The sequence below is a fragment of the Aegilops tauschii genome, chromosome 7 (genome assembly GCF_002575655.3).
Source record: "Aegilops tauschii subsp. strangulata cultivar AL8/78 chromosome 7, Aet v6.0, whole genome shotgun sequence".
NCBI lineage: Eukaryota > Viridiplantae > Streptophyta > Magnoliopsida > Poales > Poaceae > Aegilops > Aegilops tauschii.
Window position 1 is genome coordinate 453540894 of NC_053041.3, and position 21681 is coordinate 453562574.

The 21681-nt window shown below is 40.0% G+C and overlaps 1 pseudogene; it reads right to left on the minus strand.

Moving 5' to 3' along the window:
- Positions 1–20810, minus strand: part of LOC141027257 (uncharacterized) — a 66086-nt pseudogene extending 45276 nt beyond the window's left edge.
- Positions 20811–21681: the final 871 nt, after the last annotated feature.

A 21681-nucleotide genomic window follows, 5' to 3' on the forward strand; every position in this document is an offset into this window, starting at 1 on the left:
AACATACGTACTATCAAAATATCGAACACATATCAAGTTCACATGATTACTTGCAACATGATTTCTCCCATGACCTCATGAACAAAAGTAACTACTCACGAATAATAATCATGCTCAAGATAAGAGGGGTATTAAATAGCATATTGGATCTGAACATATAATCTTCCACCAAATAAACCATATAGTAATCAACTACAAGATGTAATCAACACTACTAGTCACCCACAAGCATCAATCTATAGTTACGGTATAAAGATTGAACACAATAGATGAACTAGGGTTTGAGAGGAGATGGTGTTGTTGAAGATGTTGATGGAGATTTCCCTCTCCAAGATGGGAGAGTTGTTGGTGATGATGATGACGATGATTCCCCCCTCCGAGAGGGAAGTTCCCCCGGCGGAATCGCTCCGCCGGAGGGCAAAAGTGCTCCTGCCCAAGTTCCGCCTCGAGACGGCGGCGCTCTGTCCCGAAAGTCCTCTCCCTATTTCTTCTTGGTCAAAATGACTTATATACTAGAAGATGAGCAACGTAGGTGGGCCTGGGTGAGCACAACCCACCAGGGCGCGCCTGGGCTCCCTAGCGTGCCCAGGTGGGTTGTGCCCACCTGGTGGGCCCCCTCTGGTACTTATTGGCTCCAATATTCCTCAAATATTCCATTAAAAATCTCTGTAAAGTTTCAACTTGTTTGGAGTTGTGCAGAATAGGTGGCCTGATGTAGCTTTTCCAGGTCCAGATTTCCAGCTGCCGGAATTCTCCCTCTTTGTGTGTACCTTGCATATTAGGAGAGAAAATGCATTAGGATTACTCCAAAAAGCATTATTATGCATAAAAACATCATAAATAACAGTAGGAAAACATGATGCAAATTGGACGTATCAACTCCCCCAAGCTTAGACCTCGCTTGTCCTCAAGCGAAAACCGAAATCGAAAAACATGTCCACATGCTTAGAGGGAGAGGTGTCGATAAAAACAAAATACGGACATAGAAGCATCATGTAGATTATTATAACAGCAACAAAATTAAACATAAAACTTCTATGATAGAACTTTTATCATAGACTTCTCACGAATAAGTGATAATTCATCACACAATCTATTATATAATTAAGACAGAAGCCAAATAAGACACCACGTTCTTCCACATTAGCTAAAATAATATACACCGTTGATTAGTAATATCTATGGCTGAGAATTAACGATATTACATTACATACAAATATTCTGGACATGCACTATTTTGCATATGTTGTCACGTACAACTACCTATGATGGAAACAATGAAAAAAAAAGAAATACGTATAGGAGAAGGACAACTGAAAGTTTGAGAAGCCAAACATCACGCAGTACACGGCCAGGCTAATCAATTCTGATTTGGATTCTATTATAAGAGGAAAAGCCTAACTTTCATAGCAATCCAGGCTACGCAAGGAACCTGACACCTTTTATTTATTCGAAGGAAGCTGCCATATTTTGGCCCAGTTTCACGCTCTAGCAAATCAAAAAAGCTAATGGGCAAATAGTACGCAGTGTCTCCAGCAAATCAAAAAAACTTATGGCTAATAGAACAAGCGAGTTGACAAAAGATTAGAAGCATGAAACACGTAGATTCGTCCAATCTATAAATGACGCCTACCAGATAAATAAATAATATATTCTAAAAAAAGATAAATACATAAAACTACTTTGTTTTATAGTACTCCATCCCATCAAAAATAAGTGTCATGGTTTTAGACCAAATTTGAATTAAAACCACAACACTAATTTTGCAGAGGGAGTACTATATATGATATTATTATAAAAAACTAGCATTTTTTATTTTATAAAATAATATTAGAAATATGTATAAAATATAATATTAAATCCGTGTAACATTTATGAATATTATATATGAATTCCATTGTAATATTAGAAACACTTGGTGAATGGATAATGATAGAACTACATTGTGTCGTGTTAAAAATGGTAACCGAAAAGGATAGTGATTTGGTAACCAAAACGGAACGATAAATAACTAGATATGAAATAGTAAGTAAATTAATAAAAACCCTGAAATTGCAGGTAAAGAATAAAAATATATGTTTATTAAATGAAATAAAAGAAAATTTTGCAAATTTCTTTTTGCTGAAACTACAAGTAAAATCCTTGGACGATAGAAGCAAAATAAATGTCTATATCAAGAAGACTTATTAGGAGTATTGTGATTACAACTCTATAGGTGTATGAATTTAGGAATAAAGGAAATCAGAGAAATTATTTTCATAAAAAATCCAAAGATAGTCTATAAATGCATGACAAACTTTTTAGTTTTAAAAAATTGGATTAATCAAGTAGCATAGTAGTATATTTTTCATTACTATTTTTTGTAATACTATCATTTATTAATTTATACTGTAACAGCGATATGAAAAACACAGCTTAATGTTGTGTAAAGATGATCATGTGAAGACCTAAGCTGACATGCACAAATTGTAACAGTTATGGTTGTAGTAATCCGCGAGTCAACACAGCCAAAAAAGTAGGGGCAACTACAAGCTATATGATGCAATTTGTGTTCATATGTAAAATGAAAGTACAATTTAGATTCCTAAATTTCCCAATATCTAATTCTATTTAGAGCAGATTAAAAAGATAATGTGAAGTGGATTTGTAAGTTGTGTTTTTCTTGCCATGGCCGCATTAACAACAAAACTTAAAATTTTCATGTGCTATCAATCTAGCCATTAGTTATAGTCACTCCTAATTATTACTACTGTTGTGAGATTTATGAACAAAAAGCTAGACGGATAGTCAAACTTAACACAAATTTTAAGAAATGAGGTCTACATGTATTATCTTGGTACAAAGAACGACAAAAAACTAGACGTACATCTCTAACAACTTAGAAATAATAGTAAATAAATTACAGACGCCAATTTCAAGAAAACACTATAAGTGTATGTAGCTAGAATATATATATATGATCTTGGTACAAAGAGCGATAACTAATGGTGTTCAATGACAAATTCAAGATGGGAATTTTTGCATCCTCTATGTTAAAGCTGGTGTTCATATATAATTAGTTGATGCTTATTTGTTAGTTACTATCATTGTATCTCCTATGACATTTTTATTGACAATCCTTGGACCTTCCAGTTCCATGTGGAAATTATCCTATGAGCTCTTTCCCATTACCAAAAACTGATGGTTCTCACAACCCAAATTATGTATTTTCTATTCCTGGCTAATGGGAGTTAGGCATATGTAAGTCGTTTGACCTTCTAGGATGGAGATAAAAAACACACCTAAATAAGTATTCACCACTAACTCAACTTACATGACCACACTGATACACTGGGTGTCGACCCACAACAGTATTCTTAGATCTGAGGTGAGTGGACAGAAAGCACAGATGATTTTGGCATGAGCAATTGATGATTAGATTTAGTTCATGTTGGAAAGCAGATGGTCATGGAGCTCGCACAAAGAAATAGTATAACAATGTGTAACCATTCTAGCCGCGCAAATGCGCGGGTGACTCTGCTAGTTGAAGTATAAAGCATAAACTCTATTATGAACCAACAAACTATGTTCTCAGTCAACTCTGCAACTACAATTCATCATCTTTTCAGGAAGGGTCACGTATCGGAGCCTTTAGGCAAGTCCACATACTGAACCATCATATAGTCTTCTATGATTGCTAACACTCACCGCATTCACATGAGTAAAACGTTTCAACCAGACGAATAGAAAGATAGGGGCTTATAGTTTCGCCTCCCAACGTACTCACCTCAAGGGTGATGTCAACAATAATAACTCATGCCACCATATTCAACTGGACATATGTGCCTAGATCTTTTCTCACCACATGATGCTTGCCAAAGGAGAAAAATAAAAAGGAATAGATAGAAGAAACTTTGACTCTTGTATAAAAGTAAGAGATAGGCCCTTCGCAGAGGTTGCCATGCGCTTATTTGTTTGTATGCTCAACCCCTTAGTGCAAATGAAAGTCACGTTATATTGCCCCTTGTGATGGCAACCTTTATTATCTAGTTTGTCGCTTTTATTCTCCACCATCACAAGTTCGTACAACGCTCAATTTTCTCTTACACTAAATGATCTCACACTTTTAGAAGCAATTTTTATTGCCTTATTGCACCGATGACAACTTACTTGAGGGATCTTGCTTGATCCCTAGGTAGGTATGGTGGACTCTTGAAAATAAGATTTGGGTTTAAGGGTTTTTGGATGCACAAGTAGTATCTCTACTTAGTGCAGAATTTTTGGCTAGCAAAGATAGGGGCAAGCACCACATGTTGAAGGATCTATGACAATATAACTTCTATGTGAATATGAACAAAATAAATCATTACGTTGTCTTCCTTGTCCAACGTCAACAATTTTGGCATATAATATTTTGATGGGAGCTCACAATCACAAAAGATCTATAGGATAGTGTATTTATATGTGAATCTTCTCTTCCCTTATTAATTCTTTCATGAGTTGCATCATTGACCAATGCTATGTTTGTCAATCTCTAATAAAATTTCCTACTTATACTTTTCCTTATGTGGTGTCATCACCTACCATAAGATTAGCATATGATCTTTTTAATTTATTTCCTTTCTATTTATTGCAACATGAAAAGTAAAGAAAGCAAAAACTCAAACTAAACTTTATTATATACCTTGCACACGATTACAAGGTAAATCACTAAGCAAACTCTCGAAAAGAAAGGATCGAACTAAACTTTTATTCATCTAAAGCAAAATATAACTATGGATTGAACTAAAATAAGTAAATGCAAAAGATAATGGGGTGATACGATACCGGGGCACCTCCCCCAAGCTTGGCGGAAGCCAAGGGGAGTGCCCATACCCGATACTCAATTTTATTTTGGTGATGAAGAAGAAGGTGGTGGTGATGAAGCAGAGGCGATCCTGTCCTTCAAGATCAAGAGGTTCTCCAATCTACGGATGACGCTCCGGAGGAAGATGATGTGCTCTTGATGCAGGATATTTTCACGAGTGAGATATTTATTTTGCACACGAACCGTTTCAATGATCCGAAAGGCTTCAATCTCAGTGGGGATAAGATGAGCATAGTAAGGTTTAAGGATATCTTTTTCTTCCTCCTCGGCCGGTAGTGCTTGCTCGACCACCGGAGCTTGATCTACGGTAGCCTCCTTCCTCTTGTCTCCCTTGATGGCTTCTACGGGCTCTTCTCTCTTCAGCTCGATCTTCATCAAGCAAGCAACCTCTTCCACGTGGTTGAAGGAGGAGGAAGACATGATGCCTGGCTTGACAGATCTGACCGAAAATAGCAAGAAAAGAGAACAGAAGATTTCTCCGCGATACGGTGGTCAATAGGTTCGGGGGGTATATAAAGATTTTTTATCTTGGGAAATAAGCAAACAGTAGAAAAACAGAGTCCGGAAGGTACCCGAGGTGGGCACAACCCACCTGGGTGCGCCTGGCAAGCCAGGCACGCCCTGGTGTCTTGTGCCCACCAGGGTGACCTTCCTGGTAGTTTTTTATTTTCCTAATTTTCTAAATATTCCAAAACTGACAAAATATATTTTTGCGGATTTTTTGGAGTCCATTTACTTACCTTATCATGTACCTCCTCTTTTTTCATGATTCTGGAGTGTTCCGGAAGGACTCTTTTATTTGTTCTTCCGGTGTCAGTGTTTGGATGATATTAGTTTCAACATTAATGGGCGTACCTGAGATATAATGTTTTATTCATTGCCCATTGACAACCTTCGGGTTAGTACCTTCGGCATTATTTATTTTGATAGCTCCAGACCGATAAACCTCCTCGATAACATAGGGTCCTTCCCATTTGGAGAGGAGTTTTCCTGCAAAGAACCTGAAACAAGAGTTGTACAAAAGAACATATTCTCCGACTTTGAACTCACGCTTTTGGATTCTTTTATCATGCCATCTTTCAACTTTTTCTTTAAATAATTTGGCATTTTCATAAGCTTGGGTTCTCCATTCATCTAATGAGCTAATATCAAATAACCTCTTTTCACCGACAAGTTTGAAATCATAATTGAGTTCTTTGACTGCCCAATATGCTTTATGTTCCAACTCAAGAGGGAAATGACAAGCCTTTCCATAAACCATTTTATAAGGAGACGTGCCCATAGGATTTTTATATGCTGTTCTATAAGCCCAAAGTGCATCATCTAATTTCTTAGACCAATTCTTCCGGGACCTACTATCAGTCTTTTGCAAAATTAATTTCATTTCTCTATTGCTAAGTTCAACTTGACCACTAGACTGAGGATGATAAGGTGATGCAATTCTATGGTTAACATCATACTTGGCAAGCATTTTGCGGAAAGCACCATGAATAAAGTGTGAACCACCATCAGTCATTAAATATCTAGGGACTCCAAACCTTGGGAAAATAACTTCCTTAAGTATTTTAATAGAGGTGTTGTGATCAGCACTACTGGATGGAATAGCTTCTACCCATTTAGTAACATACTCAACAGCAACCAAAATATGTGTATACCCATTAGAGGAAGGAAAAGGTCCCATGTAATCAAATCCCCAAACATCAAATGGTTCAACAGCAAGTGAATAATTCATAGGCATTTCTTGATGCTTACCGATATTACCTATTCTTTGACATTCATCACAAGATAAGACGAACTTACGGGGATCCTTGAAGAGAGTAGGCCAATAAAATCCAGATTGCAATACCTTGTGAGCAGTTCTGTCTCCAGCATCATGCCCTCCATAAGCTTCGGAGTGACATTTCTGTAGGATTTGTCCCTGTTCATGCTCAGGTACACAACGTCTAATAATACCATCTACTCCTTCTTTATAAAGATGTGGGTCATCCCAAAAGTAGTGTCTTAAATCATAGAAGATTTTTTCTTTTGTTCGTAAGTAAAGCTAGGTGGTAAATATTTAGCAACAATGTAATTAGCATAATCAGCATACCAAGGAGTATTATTAGAAACATTTGTTGTAGCTAACTGCTCATCAGGGAAACTATCATCAATAGGTAGTGGGTCATCAAGCACATTTTCAAGCCTAGACAAGTTAACATCTACTGGGTTCTCAGCTCCTTTCCTATCAGTAATATGTAAATCAAATTCTTGTAGCAAGAAAACACATCGAATAAGTCTAGGTTTAGCATCTTTCTTTTCCATAAGATATTTAATATCAGCATGGTCGGTGTGAACGATAACTTTAGAGTCAACAATGTAAGATCTAAATTTGTCACAAGCAAACACCACTGCTAGAAATTATTTTTCAGTAGTTGCATAATTCCGTTGTGCACTGTCTAGAGTTTTACTAGCATAATGAATAACATTCAGTTTCTTATCAACTCTTTGTCCTAGAACAACACGAACAACATAATCACTAGCATCACACATAATTTCAAAAGGCAAGTTCCAATCAGGTGGTTGCACAATAGGTGCAGAAATTAAGGCTTTCTTGAGTGTTTCGAAGGCTTCTAAACAATCATCATCAAAAACAAAAGGAACATCCTTTTGCAAAAGATTTGTAAGAGGCCTAGAAATTTTAGAAAAGTCTTTGATAAATCTCCTATAGAAACCAGCATGACCTAGGAAACTATGAATACCTTTGATGTATTTAGGACATGGAATTTTCTCAATTGCATCAACCTTAGCTTTGTCCACTTCAATACCTCTTTGAGAAATTTTATGGCCCAAAAAAATACCTTCATTAACCATAAAGTGGCACTTCTCCCAATTCAAGACAAGATTTGTTTGCTCACATCTCTGCAAAACTCGATCAAGATTGCTTAAACAATCATCAAAAGACTTCCCATAAACAGAGAAGTCATCCATGAAAACCTCAACAATCTTTTCACAAAAGTCAGAGAATATAGCAGTCATACATCTTTGAAAGGTAGCACGTGCAATGCATAAATCAAAAGCCATACGTCTATAAGCATAAGTTCCAAAGGGACAAGTGAAAGTGGTCTTTTCTTGATCATGTTGAGAAACATGTATTTGTGAAAAACCAGAATATCCATCAAGGAAGCAAAAGTGTGTGTGCTTAGATAATCTTTCTAGCATTTGATCAATAAAAGGCAGAGGGTAATGATCTTTTCTAGTTGATTTGTTTAATTTTCTAAAATCAATTACCATTCTATAGCATGTAACAATTCTTTGTGGAATAAGTTCATTCTTATCATTAGGAACAACAGTAATACCTCCTTTCTTTGGAACACAATGAACAGGGCTTACCCATCTACTATCAATTATAGAATAGATTATACCTGCTTCCAGAAGTTTTAATATTTCCATTCTTACCACTTCTTTCATCTTCAGATTTAACCGACGCTGGTGATCAACAACAGGTTTAGCATCAGGTTCCATATTAATATTGTGCTGACAGAGAGTGGGACTAATGCCCTTTAAATCATCAAGAGTATATCCAATAGCAGCTCAGTGCTACCTTAGAACTTGCAATAATCTTTCTTCTTCATGTTCTGAAAGGTTAGCACTAGTAATAACAGGGTATATCTTCTTTTCATCAAGATAAGCATATTTCAAAGTGTTTGGCAATTGTTTTAATTCAAACACAGGATCACCTTTAGGTGGAGGAGGACCTCCTAGAGTTTCAATAGGCAAATTGTGTTTAAGCAGAGGACGTTGTTCAAAGAAAATATTATCCATTTCATTTCCCTCATGCATATGTAAATCATTTCCATGGTCTAGAAAATATTGTTCTAGAGTATCAGTAGGAGGAACAGCAATAGAAGCAAGACCAATCATTTCATCCTTACTAGGCAATTCTTTATCATGAAGCTTTCTACTAAACTTGGAAAAATTAAACTCATTAGACTCATCGCCAAAACTGACACCGACAGTTTGTTTCTTACAATCTATTTGAGCATTAATGGTGTTCAAGAAAGTTCTACCAAAGATAATGGGATAGAAGTCATCTTGTGGAGAACGAAGAACAAGAAAATCAGTAGGGTATTTATTTTTTCACACAAGACTTCAACATCTCTAACAATCCCAATTTGTGAAATAGTATCTCCATTAGCAAGTTTAATAGTAACATCTATGTCTTCTATCTCTGCGGGTGCTATGTCATTCATAATTTCTTGATATAAGGTGTAAGGAATTGCACTTACGGTTGCACCTATGTCGCACAAACCATGATAACAGTGATCTCCTATTTTAACTGAGACAACGGGCATGCCAACAACGGGTCTATGATTATCTGTTTTATCGGGTTTGACAATTCTAGTAGCTTCATTAGAAAAGTAAATAACATGCCCATCTATATCTTCTTCCAAGATATCTTTGACCATAGCAACACTAGGCTCTACTTTAATTTGTTCATCAGGTTTAGGTGTTCTAATATAACTTTTGTTGACCACAGTCGATACTTTAGCATGTTCCTTTAGGTTTCTCAATATAAGTAGTAGGAACAACTGGATCAACATTATAAAGTATAGTTTCCTCCTTGACCGATACCGGTTTTTTAATTTCTTCTTTAATAGGTGGGTGATATTTAAACCACTTCTCTTTAAGGAGATCAACATGAGCAGCAAATGATTCACAAAAGGAGGCTACCATCTCAGAGTCAAGTCCATATTTAGTACTAAACTTTTGAAAAGCATCGGTATTCATAAAAGATTTAACATAATCATACTTAAGCTTAATACTTGACTCTTTACCTTCATCGAGTTCCCAATCTTCAGAGTTGCATTTAATTCTTTCCAAAAGATCCCACCAGAATTCAATAGTCTTCTTCATAAAAGAACCAGCACAATAAGTATCAAGCATGGATCGATCATTATGAGAAAGCCGATCATAAAAATTCTGGATAATAATTTCTCTTGGGAGCTCATGATTGGGGCACGAATATAACATGACTTAAGCCTCTCCCAAGCTAGAGCGATACTTTCTCCTTCACGAGGCCAAAAATTATATATGTAATTCCTATCACGATGAACTAGATGCATAGGATAATTTTTTTGGTGGAACTCCAGTTTCAATCGATTCCAATTCCAAGCTCCAATATCATCGCATAGCCTATACCATGCCAATGCTTTTCCCTTCAAAGCTAAAGGGAAAACCTTCTTCATAACTTCATCTCCGGGTAAACCTGCAAGCTTAAACCATCTCAGAGTCAAGTGCATATCAGGATGTTCGGTTCCATCTCCTGCATAAGGATTAGCTAGCAGTTGTTCTATCAAACCCGAAGGAATTTCATATTCAATATTTTCAGTAGGTGCATTAGGTTGAGGGGAAGCTAATCGTGGTTCCGTCGAGGTGAAGATACCCCGAACAAACCCCTCAAAGGATTGTTTTCCATATTAACAAGTGACAATAAATTTCAGCACACTAAATAAATGTTTCCTTACCAAATTCCACTTGCCAAAGGCGCTTCACTCCCCGGCAACGGTGCCAGAAAATAGCCTTGATGACCCACAAGTATAGGGGATCAATTGTAGCTCTTTTCGATAAGTAAGAGTGTCGAACCCAACGAGGAGCAGAAGGAAATGACAAGTGGTTTTCAGCAAGGTAATGTCTGCAAGTGTTGAAATTGTAAGTAACAGAGTAGTTTGATAGCTAGATAATTTGTAACAAGCAAGTAATGATAGTAGTAACAAAAGTTCAGCAAGGTAGACCAATCCTTTTGAGGCAAATGACAGGCCAAAACGGTCTCTTATGGTAAGCAAAGCGTTCTTGAGGGTACTCGGGAATTTCATCTAGTCACTTTCATCATGTTGATTCGATTGGTGTTCGCTACTTTGATCATTTGATATGTGGGTGGACCGGTGCCTAGGTGCTGTTCTTACTTGAACAAACCTCCTACTTATGATTAACCCCCTCGCAAGCATCCACAACTACGACAAAGTATTAAGAATAAATTCTAACCATAGCATTAAATTTTTGGATCCAATCGGTCCCTTATGGAATAGCGCATAAACTAGGGTTTAAGCTTCTGTCACTCTCGCAACCCATCATCTAATAACTACTCCACAATGCATTCACTTGGGCCCAAATATGGTGAAGTTTCATGTAGTCAACGTTCACATGACACCACTAAGGGAATCACAACATACATACTATCAAAATATCGAACACATATCAAGTTCACATGATTACTTGCGACATGATTTCTCCTATGACCTCAACAAAAAAAGTAACTACTCACAAATGATAATCATGCTCAAGATCAGAGGGGTATTAAATAGCATATTGGATATGAGCATATAATCTTCCACCAAATGAACCATACAGTAATCAACACTACTAGTCACCCACAAGCACCAATCTATAATTCCGGTATAAAGATTGAACACAAGAGATGAACTAGGTTTTGAGAGGAGATGGTGCTGTTGAAGATGCTAATGGAGATTGCCCTCCCCAAGATGGGAGAGTTGTTGGTGATGATGATGACGATGATTTTCCCCTCTCGGAGGGAAGTTCCCCTGGCGGAATCGCTCCGCCGAAGGGCAAAAGTGGTTCTGCCCAAGTTCCGCCTCGAGATGGTGGCGCTCCGTCCCGAAAGTCCTCTCCTTATTTTTCTAGGTCAAAATGACTTATATACCAGAAGATGGGCACCGGAGGTGGGCCTGGGTGAGCACAACCCACCAGGGTCCTCCCTGGCGTGCTCAGGTGGGTTGTGCCCACCTGGTGGGCCCCCTCTGGTACTTATTGGCTCCAATATTCCTCAAATATTCCATAAAAAATCTCCGTAAAGTTTCAGCTTGTTTGGAGTTGTGCAGAATAGGTGGCCTAACGTAGCTTTTCCAGGTCCAGGTTTCCAGCTGCCGGAATTCTCCCTCTTTGTGTGGACCTTGCATATTATGAGAGAAAAGGCATTAGAATTACTCCGAAAAGCATTATTATGCATAAAACATCATAAATAACAGTAGGAAAACATGATACAAAATGGACGTATCACATACCAACACTTTCCAAGGAATTTATTATTTGACAACATAAAGTAAATTTTTTTTCATTTCGGGACTGGGCATTCCTATTACCGCCATACTCTCGTGCAATGACAAGTGAATAAACACCCATCTTGAGTATAACACATCTAGCAGGGAAAATATTGGCCACCCCTACCGCTTCATGAGCGGTACGAGCACACAAAACGGAAATTTATTTGAAAATTAGAGATGGCACATACAATTTTCTTGGAACGGCATGGAAATACCGCATATAGGTAGGTATGGTGGACTCATTTGGCACACCTTGGGTTTAAGGATTTGTATGCACAAGTAGTATTCCCACTTAGTACACGTGGAGGCTAGCAAAAAGATTGAGAAGCAACCAACCAAGAAATGAAAATTCACATAAACGAGCATTGAGCATAACTAACACCGAATAATCCACCACAAGTAGGATGTAATTTCATTGCATAACTATGACTTTCGTGCTTGCATAGGGAATCACAAACCTTAACACCAATATTCTTACTAAAGCACAATTACTCACCAACATGACTCACATATTATTATCTCCATATCACAAAACTATTGCAAGGAATCAAACTTATCATATCCAATGATCTACATGCAAGTTTTTATTATATCCTTCTTGAATATTCATAATACTAGGACCAAATTCACAGCTTGTGCATATTGTCATCACTATTATCAACTCTCAAAATAATATAAGTGAAGCATGAGAGTGTTCAACAAACTACTCCAAAAAGATATAAGTGAAGATCAAGCGAGTAGTTCTGTAAATGGGTAGCTATTTGAGGACTCTCTATTATTTGAAAACTTTCAGTTCTAAGTATCTTATTAAAACAGCAAGCAAAACAAAATAAAATGACATTCCAAGGATAGCACAACTCATGTGAATAAGCAAAAACTTAGGCTCAACCGATACTAACCGATAATTGTTGATGAAGAAAGGTGGGGTGCCTACCGGGGCATCCCCAAGCTTAGATGCTTGAGACTTCTTGAAGTATTATCTTGGGATTCCATCAGCATCCCCAAGCTTGAGCTCCTTAATTCCTTTTATATCATGGTTTCCCTAAATCTTAAGAACTTCATCCACACAAAACTCAATAAGAACTCGTGAGATAAGTTAGTATAAAACAATGCAACACCTTATCATTCTCTACTGTAAAAAATCACTAAAATTATTATTTAACATTGCATACTAAATTCCTTTGCATATTTAACACTCCTATCCTCAAATAGAATCATTAATCTAGCAAACATATGCACACAATGCAAACATAACAACAATCTCTCTAAACAGAATAGTCTGTAAAGGATGAAGCAAGATCTTATTTATTTAATTCCAAAAATTAAGAAAATTTACCACACTGTAGAAAATTTATCATATCTTATTTTGCAAAAAGTTTCAACATTTTATCACATTCCGACTTTTCTAGAGAATTCACGCACTAGCGTGCAACTTTCTGTTTTCAAACAGCCACATATAGAATTTCAAAATAAGCATGGCAAAGGCTATACTTGACATATTTATTGAAATGAAAGATGAAAAACTTTATTATTAAATAGAAACAAGAAAACACAAACAAAATAAAATGACGCTACAAGAAAAACACATATCATGTGACAAATAAAAATATAGTCCCAAGTAAGGTTACTAATAGTATTGGAGATGAAAGAGGGGATGCCTTCCGGGGCATCCCCAAGCTTAGTTGCTTGAATCTTCCTTGAATATTACCTTGGGGTGCCTTGGGCATCCCCAAGCTTAGGTTCTTGTCACTCCTTATTCTCCTCACATTGATATCTCACCCAAAACTTGAAAACTTCAGTCACACAAAACTTTTAACGGAACTTCGTGAGATAGGTTAGTATGATAAAGACAAATCATTCACATTGGTAATGCCAAAGACAAGATTAATAATTGTTCTCACACAATGCCTACTGTACCTTATCATTTCCACAATTTATATTGAGCAATATAAGCCATAGAAACTAGGAAACAAGCAAATTATGCATTGAAAACAGAATCTGTCAAAACATAACAGTTTGTAGTAATTTGGACTCTAGCCAACTTTTGTAACTTAAAAAATTCTGAACAATTAGGAAGATGTAGGCAATTTGTATGTCAATCATCTGTAAAAATTTCAGAATTTTATCACGTTCCAGTGAATTTAAACAATTCTGTTACTGGAAGAAAATGTTTATGTTTTTGCACAGAATCAAGTCAACTATCATCCACACTATCCCAAAGGCTTTACTTGGCACTTTATTGAAACAAAAGCTATAAAACATGATTACTACGGTAGTCTAATCATGTAAACACACAAAAACAGTAGGGGTAAATGTTGGGTTGTCTCCCAACAAGCGCTTTTCTTTAATGCCTTTTTAGCTAGGCATGATGATTTCAATTATGCTCACATAAAAGATAAGAATTGAAACACAAAGAGAGCATCATGAAGCATATGACTAGAAAATTTAAGCCTAACCCACTTCCTATGCATAGGGATTTTGTGAGCAAACAATTTATGGGAACAAGAATCAACTAGCATAGGAAGGCAAAACAAGTACAAGTCAAAACTTTCAACATAAAGAGAGGAAACTTGATAATATTGTGATATGTAGAAGCATATGTTCCTCTCTCATAATAATTTTCAGTAGTGTCATGAATGAATTCAACAATATAACTATCACATAAAGCATCTTTTCATGATCCACAAGCATAGAAATTAATTACTCTTCAGACAAGCAAGTTTATTATCATAAATTGTTGTGGGAGTGAACTCAGCAAAATAACAATCATGTGATTGGAAATTAAAATCATGATGACAAGTTTCATGGTTATAATTATTCAATATACCATACATCTCATCACCATAATCATAATATATAGGAACTTTGTTGTCATAATCAATTGCAACCTCTTCCAAAATAGTGGATTCATCACTAAATAAAGTCATGACCTCTCCAAATCCACTTTCATCAATATAATCATCATAAATAGGAGGCATGCTTTCATCATAATAAATTTTCACATCAAAACTTGGGGGACTAAAAATATCATCTTCATCAAACATAGCATCCCCAAGATTATGGCTTTGCATATCATTAGCATCATCGATATTCAAGGAGTTCATACCAACAACATTGCAATCATGCTCATCATTTATGCCTAACATTTTATTGAATTCTTCTTCTATCAATTGAGCACAATTTTCCTTTCCATCATTTTCACGAAAGACATTATAAAGATGAACAATATGATGCAACATCAATTCCTTTTTTTAGTTTTCTTTTTATAAACCAAACTAGTGATAAAACAAGAAACTAGAAGATTCAATTGCAAGATCTAAATATATACCTTCAAGCACTCGCTTCCCGGCAATGGTGCCAGAAAAGAGCTTGATGTCTACTACGCAACTTTATTCTTGTAGACTCGTGTTGGGCCTCCAAGCACAGAATTATATAGGACAGTAGCAATTTTCCCTCAAGTGGATGACCTAAGGTTTATCAATCTGTGGGAGGTGTAGGATGAAGATGGTCTCTCTCAAACAAACCTGCAACCAAATAATAAAAAGTCTCTTGTCTCACCAACACACCAAATACAAGGGTAAATTGTATAGGTGCACTAGTTCGGCGAAGAGATGGTGATAAAAGTGTAGTAATGATAGTAGATATTGATTTTTGTAATAGGAACAATAAAAAACAGCAAGGTAGCAAGTAACAAAAGTGAGCACAAACGGTATTGCAATGCCTGAAAACAAGGCCTAGGGTCCGTACTTTCGCTAGTGCAATCTCTCAACAATGCTAATCTAATTGGATCATATAACCATCCCTCAACGTGCGATGAAGAATCACTCCAAAGTTCTTATCTAGCGGAGAACATAAGAAGAAATTGTTTGTAGGGTAGGAAACCACCTTAAAGTTATTCTTTCTGTTTGATCTATTCAAGAGTTCACACTAAAATAACGCAAAGTTATTCTTTCCGTTCGATCTATCCAAGAGTTTGTACTAAAATATCACCATATGATACGCATCAACCAACTCTAATGTCACCCAGATACTCCAATGTCACCACGAGTATCCATGAGTTAATTATACGGTACGCATCAAACAATTTCAGATTCATAATACTCGATCCAACACAACGAACCTCAAAGAGTGCCCCAAGATTTCTACCGGAGAAACAAGGACGAAAACGTGCATCAACCCCTATGCATAGATTACCCCAATGTCACCTCGGGAATCCGCGAGTTGAGTGCCAAAACATATATCAAGTGAATCAATATAATACCCCATTGTCACCACGGGTATTCATATGCAAGACATATATCAAGTGCCCTCAAATCCATAAAAGTATTCAATCCGATAAAATAAAATCTCAAAGGGAAAACTCAATTCATCACAATAAGACAGAGAGGGGGAAACACCATATGATCTCACTATATTAACAAAGCCCGTGATACATCAAGATCGTGCCATCAAGAACACGAGAGAGAGAGAGAGAGAGAGATTAAACACATAGCTACTAGTACAAAACCTCAGCCCCGAGGGTGGACTACTCCTTCCTCATCATGGTGGCCGCCGAGATGATGAAGATGGCCACTGGTGATGATTTCCCCCTCCGGCAGGGTGCCGGCACGGGGTCTAGATTGGTTTTTCGTGGCTATAGATGCTTGCGGTGGCGGAACTTCTGATCTAGGGTTATTTTTGGGGGTTCTGGAATATTTGTGAATTTATAGGGCGAAGAGGCTGTGCGGGGGGCCACCGAGGTGGGCACAACCCACCAGGGTGCGCCTGGGCCCCCAGGCGCGCCCAGGTGGGTTGAGCCCCCCTCAGGGCACCCCTCTGGTATTTCTTTGGCCCAAGTTGTGTCTTCTGGTCTATAAAAATTCTCCAAAAAGTTTTGCTGCGTTTGGACTTCGTTTGGTACTGATATTCTGCGAAGTAAAAAACAAGCAAAAAACAACAACTGGCATTGGGCACTATGTCAATAGGTTAGTCCCAAAAATGATATGAAGTTGCTATAAAATGATTTAAAAAATCCAAGAATGATAATATAACAACATGGAACAAGCAAAAATTATAGATACGTTGGAGACGTATCAATCGACAAGGCTTGTACAAAAGGTGGCTGCTGGGGCTGAGCCCGGCAACCGTGCCTTACAGGTAGAACTTGCGAAGATGCTCAATATTCCATGAGTTCTGCACCTTAATGCCATCTTCGGTCTCCAGACGGACTACGCCAGGTCTGGTGACTCGTACTACCCAGTAAGGGCCTTCCCACTTTGGTGTCAACTTGCTGGAATCCTTGGCGGATTGCACACGCCTAAGGACAAGGTCACCTTCCTCAAGACTCTGAGCATGAATCCTTGGCGCAAGGCTTGCTGGTAGCGTGCAGCACGCACAACGGCCCAGAGACGATCTTCCTCGAGGAGTATGGCATCGTCATGTCGAAGCTGCTCATGCTCTACTTCATCGTAGGCAAGTACTCAAGGTGACCCGTATATGAGTTCCGTGGGGAGCACTGCTTCTACCCCATACACTACGGAGAAGGGAGTCTGGCCGGTGGCTCGATTTGGTGTCGTATGGAGGGACCAAAGAACTGCCAGGAGCTCGTCGATCCAGCGTCTGCCGCACTTCTTCAACTTATCAAAAGTTCTTGTCTTGAGTCCACGCAGCACTTCAGCATCCATCCTCTCAGCTTGTCCATTGCTCCGGGGATGAGCAACAAAGGCGAAGGAGACCTTACTCCCAAGGTTTTGGATGTACTGCATGAAGGCGCGACTTGTGAATTGGGTGCCATTATCGGTGATCACTCTGGCGGGTACTCCAAAATGGCACACCAATCCTTTCAAGAACTTGATAGTTGATTGTGTGGTTACCTTCCTCACTGGCTCCACTTCCGGCCACTTTGTAAACTTGTCGATTGCAACGTACAAGAATTCAAAGCCCCCGGTAGCATGGGGGAAGGGGCCCAAAATGTCAAGCCCCCAGACCAAAAATGGCCAGGATAAAGGGAATCGTCTGGAGAGCATGGGCTGGTTGATGGATGTTCTTGGAGTGGAACTGGCAGGCTTCACATTTGGTGACTAGCTCAGTTGCATCCTGGAGGGCTGTGGGCCAGTAGAAACCCTGTCGGAAAGCTTTTCCAACCAGGGCTCTTGATCCAATGTGGGTGCCGCACATGCCCTTGTGTATTTCTGCTAGCAGTTTCTGCCCATCTTCCTGGCAAATGCACTTCAATTTCACACCATTTGGCCTTTTTATGTACAGGGTGTCATCGACAAACTGGTACATTTTCGACCTCCGGGCTACTCTTTCGGCTCCTTCTCTTCGGGGGGTTCTCCTGTTTAAAGGTAGTGGACTATGTGTCGCGCCCAAGTTGGAGCCTGAGGCTCGACAACAAGGATTAATGGCACCTCCTCATTCGTGGGAGCGCTCATCTCGACCGCAAGAACTTGTGCTTCCGTGAGAGGGTGCTGCTCACCAACCGAAGTGGAGTTGTTCCCGGTAGCCTCTCTACCAGCGGCTTCGGGAAGCCCTGCCGGGAGATGCTTGCCATAGTCCAACTTCCTCCTTTTTCTCGCCATCATTGAAGGGGACACTAATGGTTGAGTTAGGTGGAGGACAAAAGTCCCTGGTTCCACAGGGGGCTTTTGTGCAGCGCTCTTTGACACATGATCAGCAATGTTGTTCTGCGCACGTGGCATGTGCTCCGTTTGTAATCCATCAAAGTGCTCCTCCAACTTTCTCACTTCCTCTACGTATGCCTCCATCAACGGACTCTGGTAATCCTTATTGACTTGTCTCACCACAAGCTGCGAGTCTCTACGGATGATCAATTTCTTGATTCCCAATTCCACCGCAATTCTGAGTCCGGCAAGGAGCCCCTCATACTCAGCGGTGTTGTTGGTAGCCTTCTCCCGGGGAAAGTGCATTTGAACCACATACTTGAGACACTCTTTGGTGGGTGCAACAAGGAGCACGCCAGCCCCAGCGCCCTGTAATGAGCAAACACCATCAAAATACATGATCCACTCCTGAGGTGCTTCCTTTCCGGGGATAACTGTTTCTTGTGTTTCTTCAACTGGAGTGGGTGTCCATTCTGCAATGAACTCCGCCAACGCTCTACTCTGAATGGTTGAGGTACTTTTGTACTTTAGGCCAAAGCTTGATAGCTCTAGTGCCCATTCAACTATTCTGCCAGTAGCTTCAGGGTTCCTTAGTATGCGCTGAAGTGGGAAACGAGTGACAACTGTGATCTTGTGGGCTTGGAAGTAGTGGCTTAGTTTCCTCGAGGTCGTGACGAGGCTGAAGATCAGCTTTTGCACTCCATAGTACCTTGACCTAGCCCCCTGTAACAGGGAGCTGACAAAGTATAGTGGCTGTTGCACCACTTTCTTCTTTGTTGCGGTTTCGGGACTGCCTTTGCTAACTTTCTCTAATTTTCCTTGATCCGTGCCCAACCCTTCCCCGACTGGCTCAGTTTCATCTCCGGAGAGGACAGTTGTTGCAGCTGCTTCCTCATCTACTTTCTGCTGCGCCACTAGCGCTGCACTAACCACTTAGTTCGTTGCCGCTAAGTACAGCAGCAACGGTTCTTGCGGCTTAGGAGCGACTAAGGTGGGAGCAGAGGAAAGGTAGGCTTTCAGGTCTTGTAGCGCTGCTTCTGCCTCTGGGGTCCACTTCATCGGGCCAGCCTTTTTCAAAATTTTGAAGAAAGGCAAGGCAAGCTCGGCAGACTTGCAAATGAAACTACTTAGCGCAGCAACGCATCCATTTAAACGCCTCACATCCTTGACAGTCTTGGGTGCTTGTATCTGCTCAATCCCTCTGATTTTGTCGGGGATGGCTTCTATCCCTCGGTGAGACACAAAGAAACCAAGTATCTTGCCGCAGGGAACACCAAATACGCACTTCTCAGGGTTTAACTTCAAGTTGATCTTGCGCAAGTTTGCAAAGGTCTCTTCCAAATCTTGAATGAGTGTTGATCTATCCTTGGTTTTGACCACTATATCATCCATGTAAGCTTCTACATTTCTGTGCAGCTGAGGCTCAAAACCAATTTGTACTGCCCTTGCAAAAGTGGGTCCAGCGCTCTTTAACCCGAAAGGCATCAGTACAAAGCAGTACGTGCCACATGGAGTTATGAACGCGGTCTTCTCTTCGTCTTCCTTGGCATGAATGTCTGATGGTACCCAGAGTATGCATCCACAAAGTAAAGCAGATCACACCCGGAAGTGGAGTCTACAATCTGATCAATGTGTGGCAGGGGAAAAGGGTCCTTCGGGCACGCCTTGTTCAAGTGTGTGAAGTCTATGCAGAGCCTCCATTTCCCGTTTGCCTTGCGCACTACCACTGGGTTTGCTAACCATGTTGGATGCAGCACTCCCCTTACTAAACCAGTTTCTTCAAGTTTCTTAATTTCCTCAGCAATAAACTACTGCCGCTCCAAGGATTGCTTTCTGACCTTCTGCTTGACGGGTCGAGCATGAGGACAAACAACAAGGTGGTGCTCGATTACCTCCCTAGGAACGCCGGGGATATCAGATAGTTGCCAAGCAAACACATCGACATTTGTCATCAAGGGTGGCGCTGATTGTGAATGTACCGTCAGCGCCATCCTGCCTTGCCGGGACATTCTTCACAGCAGGTGAAGCAACCTTGGATCTCTTACTAGTGGAACTCTCCGGCAGGTCATCAACAGGTGCAGCACACTCCGAAGAGGTGCGCTTCCCGGATTCCTTGCTGGCATCTCTGCTAGCCTTCTTTCCCTTCTTTGTTTCCGTGGCGGGAGCTGCAGCTTTTGCAGCCTCAGTTGCTACCGCGTCCCGATACATCTTGTCCACACATATGATTGCATCTTTCTTGTCTGATGGGATCAAGATGACGCCCATCGGCACTGGCATCCTCAGAGTATTGTAGGCATAGTGGGACGCTGCCATGAACTTTGTCAAAGCCGGATGACCAAGAATCCCATTGTACGGCAAGGGAAGTTCAACAACGTCAAACACAACCCTCTCGGTCCGGTAGTTCAGCTCTCCACCAAACGTTACCAGCAACATAATCTTTCCCTTAGGACGGCTCCTACCGGGGTTGATTCATTAGAAAGTGCCAGTAACCTTGAGCTCTTCATCAGGGATCTGTAGCTTACTGACCACATTGGGGGAGATCAAATTCAGCCCAGCCCCGCCGTCAACTAGCATCTTTGTGACTTTAAGGTTGCGGAATGTTGGTGAAACCAACAACGCAAACACCCTACCGCAGTAGTGCGGTCAGGGTGATCCTCTTCATCAAAGATGATAGGCGTGCGGGACCACTTGGGCGGTTTCTGGGAATCTGCAGCTGTCTCCATGGCATTGACCTTACATGCCCACTGCTTGAGCTGACGCAGAGAGGAGTGCAGGGACGCACCTTCGTGAACGCACATGGCTTCAGTTGCTTTCTGGAATTCTTGTTCGCTGTTTTCTTCCACATCTTCTTCGCCACTCACATCATCCCCCTCTTTCTTCTCACGGCCTCTAGCAGGCTTCTCTTTATGTTGAGGGGCCTTGCCGTGGCGGCCCCCTCTAATGCCATGGCCTTTTCCACCAACACCTTCTTGGTGTCTCTCGCTGTCGCGCTTCTCATATTCTGGCTTTTGCTTTTTAACAAGTTGTTCGACTTGGTGGCACTCTTGGAGATCATGACCTTTAGTGCGATGAACTTTGTAGTATGGCCCATCGGACTTCCCAGCTTTCTCTGCTACCGCAGCCTCACGGCAATCAG